The sequence below is a fragment of the Sinohyriopsis cumingii genome, chromosome 8, assembly GCF_028554795.1.
Source record: "Sinohyriopsis cumingii isolate HCF-2022 chromosome 8, ASM2855479v2, whole genome shotgun sequence".
NCBI classification, from domain to species: domain Eukaryota; kingdom Metazoa; phylum Mollusca; class Bivalvia; order Unionida; family Unionidae; genus Sinohyriopsis; species Sinohyriopsis cumingii.
Window position 1 is genome coordinate 107,261,130 of NC_142968.1, and position 21,604 is coordinate 107,282,733.

Genomic DNA, 21,604 nt, shown 5'->3' on the forward strand with positions numbered 1-21,604 from the left:
AACGTGGAGATTGGGAAATTAAAAACCTCATAGTCATCTTTTATGCTATGTTGTACATTGGGCAAGATTAATAGAATTTTGAAAATCATCACGAAATGCCTTTTATTTTATCTATCTAAATACATATCTCTCAAGTTCGAAAATGAATTAAGAGTTTATATATATATATATATATATATATATATATATATATATATATATATATATATATATATATATATATATATATATATATATATATATATATAACTTTATAAATTATAAGATGTATACAGTGGGATCAACGTCCATCGTTAAAATATTATTTCTCGCATTAATTCATTCGAAACTTAGTATAAATCATGCAAATGTTTTGTTTCACCGTGTTGGACACCTCCACTTTTAACAGCATCTCTCTTAACCTGTAGATAATAATGCTATGTTGTCTGGAAATAAAGAGAAACTTAAAAAGTACGAAAAGAAAGATCCGGAAGTTCCATTTTTGCATCACATTGTCGTTGACTTACAGATAGCAGGAAAGGGATGTAACTCACACATTTAGTAAATATAATTCAGCAGCAAGAAATATTTCCATACAGCTGGTGCTTAAAAATGTATCTTTTTAAAAATTAATTTATATGAAGTCTAGCGTTAAAGCGTGCTACATATAAGGAAATAAATTTAGTTTCTATAACATTAGCAAAATGAAGTATCACACCGTGTAGTTTTGAACATATGTTTCTAAACTACATTTTAATGATCATTCACGAGTCGATATTTATATATTTCCTTACGTATGAATACTTTCCAATAAAAAATGATTTATGTACCAATATATTGTAGCTCTATTAGCGTTATTCTCTTTTGTTATGGATTGTCCCTATCTAGCACATGTAACTTTTTCACATCACACATTTACCATTAATAACATCACACATTCACCATTCATATAAAATAAAAAATAATTGTAGCTGCATTAACGTTGATCTTAAAACACCTTAATTTGTATTTTCGTTTATTCTACATTAAAGAAGAACGGTTAACTTCATATTCAAGCATAAACCTTGCAACCATTTAATGTACATTATCGATACTGTATCCACTGTAACTGGTGTGGGTTTAAACTAAAATATTGAGATTCTGTTTTTACACTTGAAATGTGATATTAGACGCGATTTATTTGAAATATACATTCGAATCTTTTTGATCAAGCAACACCTGTAGATACACCTGCGCGCGCACACACGTGTCTATTTACCATTGGTTCATTTATTTTAGATCTAAGGAGCATATTTTTACAGAATTAACTATCATGTCGAAACACAAATCTTATTGTTCATTGATGAGAATGACATTTGATTCTGTATTTTATGTAAGTCGCATATATTAACGAATTCACTGAAAGTTTTATTCGATAAAATATATGAAAATAGTCACAAATAAAAAATAAATTTGAATTTTTGTTTAATGGGATATAATATATTTTTCTTGATAATAAACATAGTCATGGAGCAATTAAGAATATCAAATCTTTAGAATCGAAATCCTCATAATGGAAATATGAAAGGAAATAGTGTAATTGGTTATTAAAGACAAAACAATTGAAAAGAACGCCAGAAAGTGAATTATTCATTATAGCAGCATAATTTAAAATTTTAAAACAAGGATCAAAATGTTTGCTTTTCGCGAATTATTGACCGTATTATTTGAATTAAATGAGAGTTATGTGCCTTTCCAAAAGTCACACCTAAGCGGCGGACCCGGGATGGTCTCGGCGGATGTTGAAGCCATGACTATTTGATCAGGAACCCTACGTTCTACCAACTGATTGTGGCTCCCCACCGCCAGGTAATCAATATGTATTATTTAACAACAATTAGGAAATACGTTGGAAAAAAAAGACAAGACTGACAGCTGTTTCATTTAAATATGTACTTTATCTATTAGTTTATCAAATAAAAATATTTGTATTAGCTTTACATTCTTGGACATCATGTGAAAATATAAACATCAAAACTGCTAATTTTAAGTCTTTGAAAATCATGAAGGTTGATTTGAACATACCTTATAAAATAAAAAAAATACTGCTATGATTTCTACCATTCTGACATGATTTTGCGGCAATATCATGGAAATAAAAAAATATGTTGAAACAACTGTAAACAATACGTTATGGATGCAAGTTTAAAATATATTTTGTAGTCTGACATAAACCTTTCTTACTGATGTCAGATTTTCAAATTACACCTTTTCGCTTCGATCCTAAGAAGGTTTATAGTGTTGTATCAAAACGTACGCGGAATTACAAACATAATCCTAATATACTTATAACATTTTAAAAAATGACCATGGGAAAATGGCGTTTTTAAATTCGATCTCAGTACAACTGCATAGACTTTTATCGTTTTCTACTAAAAGCAAATCACATAAGACATATAAGACTGAATCATGGCACTGAACGTTTGTGTCTGACGATGAAACCAATTAATGACCAACCTGGATTAAATTTGGTATATATATATATATATATATATATATATATATATATATATATATATATATATATATATATATATATATATATATATATACACACACACACACACACACACACACACACACACACACACACAAGGATCAGAATGTTTTCTTTTCATGAATTAGTGAATTAAATGAGAGCTAGGTGCCTTTCCAAAAGTCACACCTGTGCCTTTCATATCCGAATAACATGACTCTAAAAGGAGATTGTAAAAAGGATGATATTTCATCCCGAACTTAATATAATATAAAAGTAATCATTGTGAACTCTACATTCTAATTCATTTATTTACTGCTCTGGATCAACGATTATTTCACTTCCAGCTATCAAATTTAAAAGATGTTTATTCCTTTTGAAATCCTTTGCCAGAAGTGTTCCTCTCCATTTCAGGTGCAATCAGATTCAGGTTAGTATTTTTCCAACCAAAATATACAAGAAGACGTAAAGACACAAGGCAAGAAATTTTATATTAAAAATTAACAGTGCTGTCTATCTACCAACAGGATGTTCTAAAGCTGAAATATTCAACAAAAAAACATTTGTCAAACGAAACCTTCAAAATTTCTAAAGGAAGTCCTTTAGGAGTATATAAAAGAAAATACAAGATGCAAGGTTTCAAATAATCATTATTAATCATTCAATATTTTCATTGCTTATAACATTGCTTGTATCATGCTCACAGTTTGTTACAATTAGTGGTGATTTTATCGGTTTTTACTCAGAATTAAAAAAGCGACAGGTTCCTTCAACTACTACTACTACTGATACTACTACTACTACTACTACTACTACTACTACTAATATAGACAATAAAAAACGGTTTTACGACTGTGCTTGTTTTCTAAGACCAAACTAACTGAGGTGTAACGAAAATAAACAATTAATTATTAACATTTTACTAAATTAGAAACGCACCTTTTGGATGGCAGTAATTTACTTGATAAATTCTTATTTAAAACAAGTCATACCGCGAGCAAAAAATATATTTAGACACGTCTATTTAATATTTTGTCAATCTTGTTCAATCATGCCAAGTCAAATTCACAGAGACCCACTCAATTTACACTGTCGATTATCATTACATTCATATCGTACCCTGATCAAGAAACAGTTGACTGAAAACAATACATCAAAACTGTAGCAATTAGTGTGCTACTCAATGACAAGTCCTTTGTAACGTTTAAAATCAAGTGCAAATTTCAATCTCCAGTAATTGGCTTTTGACGAGACCGGAAAAGTCGACTGTAACACCGCGGAAGATAATTATGAATAAAAAATTACAGATCACGGTATCATTTGTCCAACATTTTGCTCATGCTTTGACTATGGAATTAAATATATATTTATACCATGCGTTTTATATTTGATATTGTATACTGAATGAATTTAAGCAATGGTTTACCTCTCTTGCAAAAATCCGCATGGCCGGTCGAATTTCTTCGGTTTTCAAAATGGCGGCTGAATCAAAAACGGTTGTCTGGAACAATCACGTGACCGACCGAATGACAGGGGAATGTCATTTAGACTTTCAGAAAACGCAGGCTGTTGTTAAGTTGAATCAGGCAATGTCTGTGATGGAATTGCTTTTCTCTCAATTACAATATTATTTGGGGACTATTAATATGGAAAGCAGATCGAAATTGACGAGCTAATATGAAATGTAGCCATGTCCCTCCAGGCGCGGGTCAGACATAACATCACTGAAAGGTTAGTTGGTTCTTATCTTCAGTGAATGTATGCATAAACTGGTGTTAAGCTAATACATACGAAATAAGCCTACATTGGCACAACCACATGGTTTTCGGTCTACTTTAAAGAGAACGCATTCATTAGTGTATCCTATAGATGTTAATATCAATAAAAATGAAGCTTATGCGACGAGAACAATGACTGTATAACATCAATGCTTATTGTTATTATTATCATTATTATTATTATCATTATTATTATTATTATTATTATTATTATTATTATTATTATTATTATCATTATTATTATTATTATTATTATTATTATTATTATTATTATTATTATTATTATTATTATCAGCAGCATACTTATCATTATCATTCACTGCAATAAAAACGTGACAAAAATGCAATGGATAAAGCTTTTATTGACATTGTTAAAGTATAATAATATAAAGCATAATAATATTTTTGAATGTGTTAGTCGATATTTTTTTAAAATCTTTTTTCTATCACAGTCTTATATACTGCCCAAAAGTACTTAAAGCGTCTGCCTCGGATGCGGTAGATTGTGGGTTCGATCCCCGGACGAGTTATACCAAAGACTTATAAAAATGGTACTAACAACTGCCTCACTTGGCGCTCAGCATTAAGAGGTTAATGTTAGGACTGGTCGGTCTGGTGTCAGGATAATGTGACTGGGTGGGACATCATGCTACATGTCTGCGGCACCATGCCCCAGTGCTAGACGTCATTATAAACTGTCACACTGCAGACATCGTAGCGATATGACTGAAAATTTGTTAAAAGCTACGTTAAAAAAAATTCAAATCAGACTTAGAGCATTCATCGCCGTGTAGCCTGGATAAATATTTCCGTCTCTAAATATATCACTTCTCTACTATACTTCTTTAACAATTAATGTATATATGTATTTATATATACACATGTTTATTCGTTTTTTTTTTAATAAATAATTTTCAATAGAAACATGTGAGGATTGTGAATAACAAAATAGTCATATGTTTTAACTTCGATAAATATAAAAGCTGTATTTTTCTATACTGCTCATGCTTGTCGGATGTAACATGCATAGAAAACAATGAAAGTAAAATTGACTTAGATACTGTGACGATAGGATAAAATTAGATCTTTTTATCGTATCCAAACAGAAGGAAAACAAGGCTGAATGATTTCATTTTTTTATATTATACAGCCTTGCTAATTTAAATAATTACATGGCAAAATTGAACTTTGTATTCATTCATGTACAACATACGTCTTAAACCTAATATAATCATTATAACGCTGTGAACAAATACTACACAACTCTGAGCACTATGACAAATACTCCACCACTCTGAGCACTATGACAAATACTCCACCACTCTGAGCACTATGACAAATACTCCATCACTATGAGCACTATGAAAAATACTCCACCAATCTGAGCACCGTGAACAAATGCTCCACTGATATTTTTTCTTCTTTTTTTGGGAGGGTGCTCTATATTTATTATTATTATTTAAAAAATTCACCGTTCTGAGTATTGTGAATAGTCACATGAATTAGATTCCTAATGAATTAAACCTCTTACTCTGCATTCTACATTTAATCAATTTTCGTTGTTCTCGGACTTATAAACTATATAAATAATCACATTAATATTTATTTAAAAGTAATGTGTAGAGAGGATAAAAGCAAGCTATATCTTTTATAATATATACATTATAATATATACAACTTATTTGCAGTTTTTGTTTCAAATTTGTTTATCAAATAGATCGAATTCTGTTGTAGTTTAAATAAATATGTACGCTCCAAAACTGTTCAACGAGATATAAAAAAAATCGTCGTTCTAATGTTTTACATTATTTTAAATATGTATATATTAATAATGCATCAAAGAAAATGCTTCATTTTCCATTCATGTTTTGTTTAAGAGATTAGCCTCCCTAGAATTTTCCTAAATATATCTCATACTATGCAGACGACAAGGCTTCGGTGTACTGAGGCATAGTTTTTGTTACTTTTGAAATGCAAACAATTACAAATCTTTTTTTTATGATAGCGAAGAAAAATAAAGTTATAATAAAAGGTTATTTTGAATTCGAAAAATATGTTGATACACGAGAGTGTATTCCCACTACGTTTGGTATATAAATAGATAAGAAAAACGTATATATTTCTTTCTTTGATTTTTATCTCTGTAAAGGTAAGTAGTATTCAATGACATTATATTTGTAAACAAATGAATGTTGGCGTTAATATTGACATTCAGCTATTTGCAGGAAAAATAGATGAGACTGGATAGAGTGGAGTATTTAAATGAATGCAAAATTCAGTACAACTTAAGTAAAACTTTTAAATCAAATGCTAATGATTTTGTTCAGATATCGTGAAAAATTATTTTACTGTTATACATGTATCAATTCTAACAATTTATACTATTATACATGCATAAATTTATACTGTTATACATGTATCAATTTATACTTTTATACCTGTATTCATTTATACCTAGCCAAACACTTGTATTGATTCCGACTATTTTAAAACTTTACTTAAAATAGCATTTCTAAATGAGAATTAAAATGAATGCCTTTGGGGACAAATAAAAATAATGAGCAAAAATAAACATTTTATGTAATTTTCTGCATATTTTACTATTTTTCGTAACTAACCCCCAAAATAACATTTAAACAAATCGCGCTACTTAAAGTCGGGTATGTGAGAATTTTTTTAAAACTTTTTCTATCATGATAATAAGACATTTCATCTTAAAGGATATTTCCTCATATACACTTTTCTATGTCAATTATCTTTACATTGATCCCATAGTCATACCCACACACATATAAAAGTTAAAAACTATACAAAAATTAATATATTTTTTATACATTTTTTAATCTTTACTTTGCAAGAATGACAGATTGGCAAACATTTTCTCAAAGCACAACACACGAATATATATTCTATTTATCGTTTGGGCGCTGTTTGTACACTGGTCACAAATTTATTTCACGTATGTTTCCTTCTCTCTGTTCCCTTTCAACCTATTTTGAACTTCTTTTGCGTCAAATAACCAATATTTAAAAAAAAATGTAGGCATTTTGGTAAATAACTGGGCCTTAAACGGATTCATAGTAGAATGATACTCCATTAGTGACAGATAATGTATTATCAGGGAAAATTATCTTTAATATTTTGCATTTAACCTTTAGCTTCAAGCAGTCAAAACAGTTATTCTGGTTCATTCACGTGTTATCCATGCCTTGTATTTTTAAATTATGTTGACAGAAAGCACACACATATACACACAAATATACAATTACACATGCAAAACAAATCTACATGTGTTTAGTTAACAGAAGATTTATTCTTATGCTTTGGCGGAAAGATGTATGATAAGTAAAATCAAGTAAAATATAAATTGTACACCTATCCTTGAATTATATTAATAATTAGTTAAGTAAAAACAGAGTATCTCTACCTCTTACGACCTATTGTTGAATTATTAAAGGAAAAATATTGTTCTACAATCCAATTCATGAAAGCACATATGGAGAAATTAGATGAATTACAATTATAAAATTAACTCACGCTCTTTTTTTGTCTTGAAGTTTAAAATATCATAATAAAAAAAATATACATATGATAAGTAACTTTATAAAGACATGAAGCTTTTCTAAAACAAATGCGGACGACCCTGTCTTTAAATTGTTTAATTTATATAATTTCGCCAATTTTATAATTCATTACGAGATCTAATTCAAATTAACGTGTATTTTTGTAGCTATAATCACTTAGCAACAACTGTACGTGGTATAATTAGAGGATATGTCACCCTTTGCTAGGCAAATCTAACAGTTGTTCTCCTCTGTGGCAATGCCAAACTATTTTCTTTTATTGACAGACGTACAAATAAATAGTTAAGAGTCCCTATCCACCTACCTACCTATCTACCTACCAACCTATCTAACTACCAACCCAACTATATATATAATTAGAGGTATCTAATTGGAATTTTTTTTCTTTCTGATAAAACTGGTAGCTAATTAATATTCATACACGTCTAACTTTTAAATAAGAGTTTACATTTATCAAATAAATCAGAAATAGAACCTATCCTCAATTTATGTTTATGTTTGTTTTTATTTATTGTTTAACGGTAGATTTCCACATCAAGAAGTATTCCTGAGATATTGAAAAATAGATGGAATTGAAATATTATTTTGTGTACCATCTTAACATTTATAGAGGTAGAAAGATCTTTTTTGTAAACAGGTAAATCGAAATTATTCAATCCTAATTAGATCATTCTTTAGAAACTAGTAATTATCTGTTGAATATGTTTATTGTAGTTTTTTTTTTTTAACGATTAAGCCATATTTTGCATATTTTATTACATTTCAGAATGTAATACACGCGAAAAGTTCAGGAAATGTAACCTTTCAAAGAAAAATGCAAAATTAAAACAATATTATATGAAGTAAATCAATGATCTGTAGGATTCATCCTCATTTTTTGTATTGAACAACGTGGTGTACGGGAGTATACCTTTTGAAATTCATCCTCATTTTCAGTATCAACAATGTGGTATACATAACTATGTCCTGTGGGTTTCATCCTCATGTTCAGTATTAACAAGGTGGTATACAGAAATATGTCGTGTGGGTTTCATCCTCATTTTCAGTATTAAGAACGTGGTATACATAAATATGTATTGTGGGTTTCATCCTCATTTTCAGAATTAACAACGTGGCATACATTGATAACACTGGGATGTGCCAGAGTATCTCAGTTTCCTATCAATAACATGAGTAGAAGGGACAGATGCATTTTTAAACATAACATGTATACTAACCACTGGCGCTAAAAATTCTAAATAATTTCTTGAAATCAGAAACAGGTAGGGTATATTATCTGTTGGGAGTCTAAAACTGAATTTTTCGGCATCACATAGTACGTGCCCAAAAAATGTTGCTTTTTGCAGTTACTCACGCAACGTCTAGACAGTGAAACATACAAAACTGTTTAAGCATCACATGGCGTTTAAAAGTGTCTTTCCATTTGGAACACCCTGTACATAAATTGAAATATATATGAACGCGTTACCTCAGTCCTAAATGTAATAATGTAACAGACAATTCGTTCTAGGAGTGAAAATTAAAGTGGTTATCTTACATAAAATTATAATGGAGTACGTTTTATAAATTTGAATGAAACTAAATGGATTTAGTTCTATATGACTTGCAATAAATAATTGTATCTGCAATAAACGTAACACCAAAGGCACAATTGTTCATGTAATATTTCAAATAATTTAGTAAGTAATGAGATCACGAGCAAGTTTAAGATTCACCAGTCTTGAAAAGAACTATCTGTATAGTTAAAAAAACATGACTTGTGAGGATTATATTTCATTTTTAAATCATTTGTTCTCAGATATAAAATATTGTGTAACATCAACCAACAAATTCAGTTATTTCACAGCAAAAGAATTAAACAGTTTAGAAAAAAGTGTATACATTCATCCTATTTTACATTATGCGATAGCTGAATATTTATGTTTTCAACATAATTTATATTTCCACAAAGACACTGAGATATCAGTACATAAATTATATATGGATTTATAGCACCAGACAAAAAAAGAGAACGGTCCTTGTTTGTATTTGGGTTTGCAAAAGGACAATAGTTTATGCTTTTAATCTTCTAAAACATTGTTCTGCTAATCTGAAAGCAATATTTTAAGAATTAAAAAGTCCTTAAAAATGAAGTATTTTATATTTTCTACGTAGTTTATAGAATTGCTGTGGACTAATTTTGTATATGATATAAATGTTGATCAGATGTGCTAATAACGAAACTTGTCATTACATTTTTGAATTTGGATTGTACGACATAATCAGATCAAGTCGTCAAGACAGGAAAATTGATTTCCTTTTCTAAATTGCGTATGAAGAATTGATCATGGAAAACCATTTCATCCAGGCCCTAAACAAAAATCATTTCTTTTATTGCTTCAATAAAGTATACTCACATCTTCAAGCATCAAAAGTAACTGCGAAATTCGCAACAATTGTTATCAATGAAGAAACTGCTCAATAATAATTCTAAGCCTGGAATTCAAGAAAGTAATTTTCCTTTAATGAGATTATGTATTTCTAGTAAAATATTTACTTATTCTTATATCATTCCCCCATTATATATATATATATATATATATATATATATATATATATATATATATATATATATATATATATATATATATATATATATATATATATATATATATATATATATATATATATATATATATATATATATATATATATATATATATATATATAGGCTGATTCATAATGGTGAAGGGCTCAAGGTAATGGTGATTGCTGGAAACATTAAGTATATAGCAACCTATCTTTCAAAATGTTTCATGCTGCATGAAAACATAAACATTGGATCTGGGGAAAAGTTGCCACAAAGTTTTAAAATAGGCAAGAAAAAAATATACGTGCTTGGTATTGAAAAATCTGGAGCGAAAACAACAAAAACGGACACCACTTAATATACAAGTCAGGTTCTATGATATCAGCATGATGTCTGATCTATATTATTGATCAGAGACTTGGAACGTCACCAAAAAGATAACAAGCAACCGGAAGAGCTTTTGACTCACATGCCTTGGCATAATAGTTCCAATACGATATGGCCAATAGTGGTGAAAAATGAGGACGAGCATCATATTTAACAGCACATCTTTGAAGCTGTTGTTACCAGACGAAATGGGCATGGAAAGGCAACTTTTAGGGAAGATCAAAATTGCAACACGACATTGAAACTTCTTTAGAAAGTGGAAACAAACGGGAACAGTGTAGAAAACGACTACCGTTCTAGCAGCACATCAAATTGTAACGGAAAATGGCTCAGAATCGTCTGGAGATGGTGTCGATTAGTAGCAATACACATCAAATTGTAACGGAAAATGGCTCAGAATCGTTTGGAGATGGTGTCGATTAGTAGCAATGCAACAGAGTTTACAAAATGATGATGATTAATTAATTAAGCACACATGCATAATATTACACCAAGAAATGACACCACTTCTAAGAGTGTCTTTAGAACTTCCGATGGTCTGTTATTTGTTAGAAAAGGATAGACAAACGAGACACTAGCCTTTGTTTATGAGTTTGCTAAGTTGTATTATTTGGTGGATATTCCATTTCCATTGAAATCCAGTTTGAAATTTTTACTCATTCACAAACAATAAAGATATCGAAATAAATACGCGATTCATCAGACATGTTTACGGTTTATCATAGGCTCTGGAGTTATATTAGCAAAATTATTTTAATGCTTCCACCAAAACGTATACAAAAACATAATTCAGGATTTGACAATCATTTAAGACATTAATAAATATGAGAAATCATACCCGTTTCAATTGTTAAGAATGTCAGTATTTATCGGTGCAGCCGCTTTAAATACTGATTTGCTAAGAATTGTTAATTGCGCGACATTTCCGGCTACGAAAACGAAGAAACGATTCCGGTCTGTAATGTTACTACACTAAAGTTTGAGGTATCCAAGTATTGCTAGAAAGGTATGACATTAATTCACTCTTTGTTGATCTTAGTAACCTAGGGAATACGTTCAAACTCAGTGAAGATTGTTAATGAGCAAAGATCAGGCCGTGATGTCGATATTTTATCTGTATTCTTCCTTATACGTTTTTGTCTTCTTTTGTCACATGCAAGATATACTGAATGCAATTTGATGATTCCTGACAGAAAGGAAGTTCCATCATCACTCAGTTACTAAATTGCTTAATCATAGTAGGCGATGAAAACGCACGGCAGAATCACTAATCACAGAAACCATGGCAACCTTTTGTATTTACTTTGCAGTTAAACCATCGATTCTACAAAAACCTGTGTCATTCAGACAAACTGCGGAGGAAAATCGTTTGAAAGATAAGAACCAAGACAAATACGTACATTAAAAATGTCACACATTCTCTAAGTACATCTGTAACCTTCGGCACAAAAGATGTAACTAAAGTGCTGAATATTGCCCAATATCTAAGTGTGAAATAATATCTCATTTTGAATTAATGAGATGTATTGTAGGACACCCGTTACTAATGATTTTGAAAAATGGGAACCAGCCTGGAAATGGGTGAACATAATATAGCGTATATATGGGTTTGGCTGACCGGGACTGGTTAATAATGTAAGTTATGTTTTAGGGGAAAAAATGTTTTGAGAGCTCATCCTAGTTGTAAGTAAAATAAAATTAGAGACATTGTTTTATTGATGGGATTTCAGTCCTTTAACAGTCTTGAGTTTGGAACACTCATTACTAAAATTAGCATCTGATTCTTTGGTGCAGAATTTAAAGCACATGTTTCAAACACATGCGGGTCCAGAAATTGCTTTCCTCAACATAGAAGTTGACATCCAGGTTTCATCTATACTGATAAATATAGATTTGATCATGAGCACTCAAAAAGTTTAAGTTATTGAATTTTTAATATCATGGTATTTGCATAGGTTTACTGTGGGAACTGAATTAGTACCGTACGTCCTGTACCTTTTCCCACAAGCTTTGACATGGTATATCCGTTCCAAGTTATCACTTATTTTTCTCGCAACACAATGAAAATAAATACAGCGATTTTGTCTCAGAACTATTTAAGTAACATTTCCTGGTATAAGCTCAAGTCCATATCAATGGTGATGAGAAAAAAAATTCATTGGAGCTGCTTGATAAAAGGCAAAATTTTATTTTCAAATGTTGGATGAAATTTATCTTTATCCAATACTAATAGGAGTGATCGCAGTTTTACTAATGGAGATACAATATGCATTAAAATAAATGGCTCCTACCTTGTATCAAGACAATGTTAAACTGTCAAAAGGTCAATATTTATTTTCAATTATTGGATTGAGAGGGCATAAGACTGCATGTTAATGTAATTATTTTGTACAGTCATGTGTTGCAGGATCTATTCCGGAAGAAGGAAGAAAAAAAGATAAAACAACAAAAGAAGATAAATGGCACACTGTGATGGCTTCACGTCGTTTTGAGTATTTCCATGGAGTGTAATGTTTCCATATGATTGTTATTTTTCTGAAATCCTAATATCTTTATCGAACTGTCAGAAAATACTGGGAAAAAAAAGAAAATGTTTTATGGTCTACCTTTTAAATTAGGTGTATGTAAAGCAATTGTCACAGACAATACGATCTGATACTCTCTCCAGCTAATTGCAATAAATTACAGCTCAGTTCTGCCTGTTTCTTCGCTTCGTCTTCATTGATTTTAGTCGTCATAGTTACGAGTCGTTATGCTTATTATTTAGTAAATAGTAATACAATATACGTTGCTAAGTCATCAAGTTTCGTCAAGTTTCGTCGTTATTTTGTGTAAAAAAAATAGGTGTTCTTTCTATCCCTCCATATCTTAAGTATCTATACAGCCCTAAAAATAATCTTTCTTGCATTTCGCTGTCAGAACAATAAACAAAACAAAACAAAAATGTAAATTACTTTGCATTAACGTGCACGTTCACTTTTGTTTACGCTTGAGAGATAAAAAAATATACATAATTAAAACAAGATTGATCTAGGTTGTCATGTTACTAGAACCGTAAAATGTTTCAATAATCTTTGTATGGAAACATAAATTTTGCTAAAATATGAGTCATTGCTTCAGTGATTTGAAGACATTCTTTCCATGACGATACTTCATTAATGGTTCACAAATTCATGACACTACACAATTATATTTGATATGCTAAATACAATGTGTATTTTGGCTCAAGAAGTTACAACTTATGTGCTGTGTAATGATTTCAAAAGATACACAAAAACACCGATTGTCATGTAAATGTTTGTTTATTTATATATTAGCGCGAATATATCTTTCAATATTATTATAGTTAATTATCAGCGGCAATTACAATTGATTGACATTCTAATTGTAGGACTGTAAAATATGTAGTTTAAAAATGACCGACAGAACAAAAGTGCCTTTTAGTATGTCCCTTATGTTAGACGTGTTACAGACGTAATCAGAGGCACGTTTCTTCAGAACATCAATCCTAATTTACTATAATCAGCGAGAAAATAATTATCTAGTTTTAATTTTTTGTCTTTTTTATGACGTTTTCCTCACTGAAAATATGTGTTGTGCAAAAGTGTACCCTGGCTACGGTCTCACCCAGGACATTTTTAGTAACGAAATTAAAGTGTCGACAGTTATTTGAAAGAGGAGAAATATAGTCACTAATATTAAAGCTTTATACCAATATGACTAAAACTAACATCAAGAAATTTTTTGCAACCTTGTATGACGTATTTGTTTCCACGAATTCATCAATTTGAAAGAAAAAACCCCATAATTTTCTAACGTTGTATATTTTCATCCTGTATGACAAATACATTCCAATGTTAGTAGAAACAACGCAGATCACTGTCCTAAATGGTGACCGGTGTCATTTAAACATTATAAGGTATGAAGCTGGCATGCATACGATAATGCACTGCTCAGCAATCACTGAATAGTTCCACTCCTGTCATTTAAGTCACAATTTTGTCTAATTAGAACACCACCGCTTATACAGTTCCGCCATATTGTCCCACAAGGCATCTGAACTTGGAGCACAATTATTGTTTCTGGGTCAGGACCGAGTGATGTCGACTAATGGCACATGTTTAAATGAAATTAGTTCTTCTATAGAATAATATAATTATGGCGTGATTCTCATTGAGAACCTTGCAATGCAGTACACATTGAGTATTGGGACACTTAGGCCGACCTGGTAATGAAGTCTGTTATTACACACCATCCTCTCAAGCATATTCCTGATATTCTATAATAAGAACTTCAACATAAGTTTATATATGAATATAAGTTTGATTAACGCATGATTTGTTTGGATTTTGGACACGCTGGGAAGTTTAGTACCAAAAAACAAACGTTGAGAGTATATAGAAAAATAATTGTATACTGATTCAAGTCCGTTCTTCCTCCAAAAGGGGAGGGGAAGGGATCGTAGCGTTTATATCTCTTTTTTTGTCTTTTAAAAAGGTGTCATTTTGACAATGAAATACTGACATCTGTATGGCATTTAATTTTTTTCGGTATTTAGTAAAGTGACACTTTATTTTTATTTCTACTCGCTTTTCAGGGATTCATTTTCAATTTTTCACACAACTGAAATTCAAAATGGGGCCTTTATTGTTGTTGTTGTTGTTGTTGTAGGGTTTAACGCCATTTTTCAGCACACGATAGGCTATACATGGCGGCCAGTATTAATGGTGGAGGAAGAACCCGGGAAAACCCTAGAAAGAACCACCGACCCACGAGAAGCTACTGACAAGCTTTCTCACATACCCACATTGGCTGAATCCGAGACTCGAACCCACGCAGACAGAGCTGAGATGGCAGTTTTCCGTAACGGAGAGTGCGTTAGACCACTCGGCCACTCGGGGCCCCGGGCCTTTATTCAAAATGCATGTAAGTCTAGAATAAAATACATACCTTTACATTGTCACTTTTTGTTGAAACATTAATTTACAGAATGTGGCACTGTAACAAAGGCTAAAATAACATCCTAGTTAATCGTTCAGCTTATTAGTTTTAAATGGCACTCTTAAATAATACACCAGAAATGTTTATACAAAAATAATTGGAAGTAATTTTGTACAATTGATCTTAATAGGTACAATACATTTTAAAATGTCCAACACTAAACAAAAATCTCCACTCTTGTCTAAAAGGGGTTCTGAATGTCAAATTTAATTAAGGCTACATGTTCTATTTCAAATCTGTCCGGCACATACTAGGATGTTTAGACTTTAACTAAGCCAAAATGCTATTTTCATATAATATAATTAGATTACTAATACAAATATCTTTTCATTGTAGTATATTCCCACTCAGCCTCCATGTATGCCGTTATCTAATAATTGCTAGGTAAATTGTGAAACCTACTAATTCCCCGATTGTTTTAAAAATTATGACAGCCTGTATGCATGCCTCATTAGTCATTTAACCTGTACATGGTTGAACATACTTATGGAAACCTCATACTACGTCTTAGTGAATACCAACACAAAACAATTTCTGAAAACTGTCGAACTCCACGTCAAAGTAAAAAGATTGTCATGTGTGATCAGTAAATGTTGAAATGTGTTTGTCATACAAATATAAGATTGTCACTGGAGCTGGACCATAAACAAGTGACTCATATTACAGTTACTACTTCGTCGTCAGTACCCGTGAAAGTAATTCCTAATTATTTGTTCAGCATTTCTTAATTTCTTTTATTGCTGATCCTTGGATTAAATATAGACGATAATTGAGAAAATTATAGTTTATCGGTTCTTCACGGATCAATAAGCTTGTTAGGCACAGACGATTTTCAGCTATCGTCAAAGTGGCGAAGACATTTGCCCGGAAAATGTTTTATTCAGAAGAGAGATACCCTTGTAACGGTTATGTCATACGTGCTGCTAGTTGTATTTTGTATACATGCTTCTACGATTGTAGCCCTTCCGTAAAGGAAATTTGCATTCGCTTTTGCATACTTTCATATGGTCCCTTATCTCGTAAACAAAAATTATACGTAAATAGTTACACATACATTTTATTGCAATTTCGTCAATATTTACAACAGTAAATAACAATCATCTTAGGGTATATGGATAACAGATCAAAAGTGTTCTTTTGTGCCGTTTCCAAAACCAACATCGCAGCTGTGCACTTGCTTATGGTGGATGAAATTTCTGCATTCTTAACAAAATGTGAACAAAATCAACCCTCTTTTTTTTCCAGTGCGTGTACAGTTTATCCTTTGATAGATTACAATTTAGTTTGCCTTACATATATGTCACACAAAATATATAAGAGGTCTTACAACTCACACTCTTATATGCAGTACCTATGCTTTAAAACACTGATTGAAAGCGAATTTCTCTCTGCACTATTCTCAGAATATTAGCTCATTAACATTCTCTCAGACTCGGATTATTATCTGCCTGTCTGGAGCCACCGTATTCTTAGTGTCCAAAAAAAACCCCACAACAACAACACGCTAACATATCAATCAAACGAATTCAACAATCAAACGAGGCGCAACGTAAACGAAACTACTATAATAAATGTAAAGAGTTTACCAATTATCGTTTATGGCGGAACAAAGTCAAATCCCTCATTGTAAAACATGAGCACTTTTATTTCAAAGAAGAAAGAAGAAACTCTAGTAAGAAACCTATCTGAAATCACTTCAACGAAACCAGTACTTCTAAGTCCATGTGAAAGTATAGTTAGTGGTACTAGTTATACTGATAACAACGATATTGCAAGCCAGCTGAAGCTCTTTTTATTTTACTAATATTTCCCAAACACTTGACAGGTCTAATTTTACAGAGCCTAAAATCAGATAAACCTACTGCCTTCGTGAATGAAAGAGTATCCAACTCTCTTAGTCTCAACATCTCCCTAATTACAATAACTTATACTATTGATGTTATCAATAAAATAGACAATAACAAATCAGCGGGTTTAGATGGAATTTACCATAAAACTCTGAACATGTGGCTGCATCAATCTATGAGTCATTGAAAGAAGTAATTAACTGTAGTATCACTTTCTGTACATTTCACGAGTCATTGAAATTAGCAAAAGTATTCGTATTTCATAAATCCATGAAAAGAATGACCCACCCAGTTATCGACCCATATCTGTTATATCTGTACTTTCCAAATTATGGAAAAGTTTCAGCAAGTGGTCTTTTGGGATACCTTAACAAGTACCAATACATCCGTAAATCACAATTTGGTTTCTGACAGAAACATTCATGTTTAATTTCATTGGCGAAACTTTTTATAGCAGTGGCTGCATGCATTAAATTTGGTTGACCATTGTGTGCTAATTAAAGTGCTACCAGAGTACAAGTTTTCTTCAAGCTCAGTCTTACTATCAGACTTCGTTTTCTTGTGTGTGGGGAAACATACATCCGATTCAAGTAATACTGTAAGCGATGTTCCGCAAAGATCTATATTACGGCCTCGTCGTTTTCTACTGTTTATCAGTGACGTAGCCTCATATTCAGTGTATTCTAACACAGATCTTTTTGCTGACGACTATAACCGTCATCCATCTGGTAAATCTCATGACTCCATTGAAAATAAATTTCAAATCGAACTTAACTATATTTCAGTTTGGTGTAAAACAACCCACATAATACATACTAATTTATCTAAAACAAACTGTATAAAAGTTGGAACAAGGCAGCGTCAATCCACTAACATGGATTTACTTTTAGCTCAGAAAGACTTTGTTCAGCGTTAAAAATATGGAGAGAAAAAAACTGTGTAGCTAATTTGAGCAACATCGCGGCTGGAATGCACATATCGATTAATGTGGTACAATGGTCGTCAAAATAATAATTCAGTTAACATTACTGTCAAAATTTCTATACTCGTACTTAACTTTACAAAAAGGAATATTCGTACTTAACTTTACGAAAAGGAATATTCGTACTTAACTTTACAAAAAGGAATACTAGTGTTGAACACAGTTCCATTCGTTTGTAAATAACTAAAAAAGAAAAAAATCCGAAGGTTTTCTAAAGGTTGGATTGGTTATATATATATATATATATATATATATATATATATATATATATATATATATATATATATATATATATATATATATATATATATATATATATATATATATATAATTTTAAATTTAAATTAATCCAAATAACTTGTTACAAGTAAAAGTGTTTTGTAAAAGTAATAATATTTTGTTATGAAAAAGGAAAACATGCTAATAAAATTGAATTTATATAATTAAATTTGTAAAAAGAAATACTGAATTGTGTATACTTGTTTTGTTCGTATATGCATCTGTTGCCACTATAGTTACACAAATTAATTAATTTTAAATTGGCGTGAGTACGTGTGCTAACATATCCGAGTGTATGCAAGTGACATTAACTTATATTTTGCTTGTACATAACCCGTAGCTAAAATTGAGAGCCACATGGCAGATGGGTATTTCATGATTGATTATCGTTAAATAAATAAATATTATTATTATTATTATTATTATTATTATTATTATACATAACGTTAGGCCAACTTCAACTCTGTTGATCATAGCACAAACGTCCCATTGTTCACTTCATCTGAATAATATTCGCAGACTTAAGTCTTTAAAGCTGATTTTTATTTTAAATTCCAAATCACAGTATGCATTGCATTTACCTTTTCCAATAAATATTTCTACATACAAATTCGAGACTGTTATGAAGTGTTTCCGCCAGTATTAGCAAAATATCACTCGCACCTTGTATATATTGGCAAGTAGCAGTGCGACTAAGTCATGTTGTCCCCATTCCTCTCCTCGGTTGCCGTGGATACAATTATGTGTGTTTACGTAAACTATATAAAGGTTTAAACCGTCTAATAATTAGCCCAATATAGCTATAATATTTATACGCATCTAGAGGACAGCTAAAGGACTACTTTCAGGGTGCATTTTGTAGATCTATAAGGCTCCACCTATCTTAAGTTCCCCGGGATCCCAAAGTCTTAATCCAGCTCTGCTAGCTATGTGACCGCAGTGCGTCACTGGTTAGACCATAGTGCATAATTTCTACCTTTCTCTTGCTCTTTATCTTTTTCTTGCAGGACCACTTAATCTGGCTTATCCTGATTAAACATTAAGTAATAATAACTCCTTACGTTAAGTAGGTCTGAAAAGCCACACCCAGAAATCATGTTTGACAATCAAAATTAATATTCTTCCACATATGAAAGGATTTATCTGATTTGTAAAGGACTATTGTGACAGTTTAATCTAGCATTATTTTGATAATAAATCGGCGATTTGACAGTATAGTCAGGCAGTATTTACATAATGAATCAGTGATTTGACAGCATTGGATAGTATAGTAGTATTTTGATGATGAATCGTTGCTTTGACAGTTTCGTCTAGTATTATTTTGATAACGGATCATTGCTTTAACAGTACATTCTAGCAGTATTTTGACAATGGATAATTGCTTTGACAGTACATTCTAGCAGTATTTTGACAATGGAAAATTGATTTGACAGTACATTCTAGCAGTATTTTGACAATGGATAATTGCTTTGACAGTACATTCTAGCAGTATTTTGACAATGGAAAATTGATTTGACAGTACATTCTAGCAGTATTTTGACAATGGATAATTGCTTTGACAGTACATTCTAGCAGTATTTTGACAATGGAAAATTGATTTGACAGTACATTCTAGCAGTATTTTGACAATGGATAATTGCTTTGACAGTACATTCTAGCAGTATTTTGACAATGGATACTTGCTTTGACAGTATTGTGCAGCAGTATTTTTATGTTGAATCATAGCTTATACAGTATCGTCCAGTAGTATTTTGATAATGTATCAATTTCTTGAAGTATACCCTACTCTAGCAGCCATGGGCGCCCGCAGCATAGGTCAAGGGGGGTCACGTGACCCCACTGGGCATTATATATATATATATATATATATATATATATATATATATATATATATATATATATATATATATATATATATATATATATATATATATATATATATAATTATATTCCGACAAGTTTAATCACGCAAATGAAGACGAAAATACGTTACAGGATTCTGTTCAAAACGCTTAGTAAATATTAGCTTTAGTTTCAGACTGCTTATTATACTAATACTACCGTGACTGACGGGACCCCACCCACCTGCAAAAAATCCTGCGGGCGCCCATGTTAGCAGCATTTTGAAATGGACCGGCGCGTTGAGAGTATAGTTTCATTAACCTGTTAAATTAGTACTTTGAATGGACTTTACGAATGGATCAAGAAATGACACTTGAACCAACAAAAGTAACAGTTTTAATAATGGTAGTCTGATAAAAACTGAATAATATTTAAGTAGAGACATCCATTGACAAAATGCATTAGCCTGGTACGTAACTTAATACAAGCTTCTGGTTCTCTTTAAGGGCTACTATTTGGCTCAGGATATAAAACCCATGCCCAAAGTGTACAATATTCGGTGGGCATGGCTAATTTTTTTTACACTGTCTTGCTATAGGTAACAGTTCTGATAACAGGAGAGTGTTGATTACGGGGTTTTACCATATTTAAGATAAAGTACAGTTTTACGTTTTTATTAATATGATGATCTGATAAACTAAATGCAAGAATATTTAAAAGTCTCTATACACGAAGGTCAACTTTCCTTAACTTTGTCACCCAGTAATCACTATATTTCATCAAGAAACAAAACCCTCTGTTTCTTACCTTTGTCATCCAGCGAGCAATACTCCCGTCAAGA

General features: G+C 31.3%; 2 long non-coding RNA genes across 2 annotated transcripts in view; one reads left to right on the plus strand and one right to left on the minus strand.

Annotated features, from left to right (window-relative positions):
- Positions 1 to 4,052, minus strand: part of LOC149794326 (uncharacterized) — a 57,960-nt gene extending 53,908 nt beyond the window's left edge. The window contains exon 1 of the long non-coding RNA XR_016423008.1: positions 3,921 to 4,052. This is a non-coding gene — a long non-coding RNA (uncharacterized LOC149794326). The remainder of the gene's footprint in view (positions 1 to 3,920) is intronic.
- A 35-nt stretch (positions 4,053 to 4,087) lies between these two features.
- On the plus strand, positions 4,088 to 13,516 carry LOC149794327 (uncharacterized). The gene is made up of 2 exons (XR_016423010.1): positions 4,088 to 4,225; positions 13,220 to 13,516. It is a non-coding gene; the product is annotated as an uncharacterized LOC149794327 (long non-coding RNA).
- The last annotated feature ends 8,088 nt before the right edge of the window (positions 13,517 to 21,604 follow it).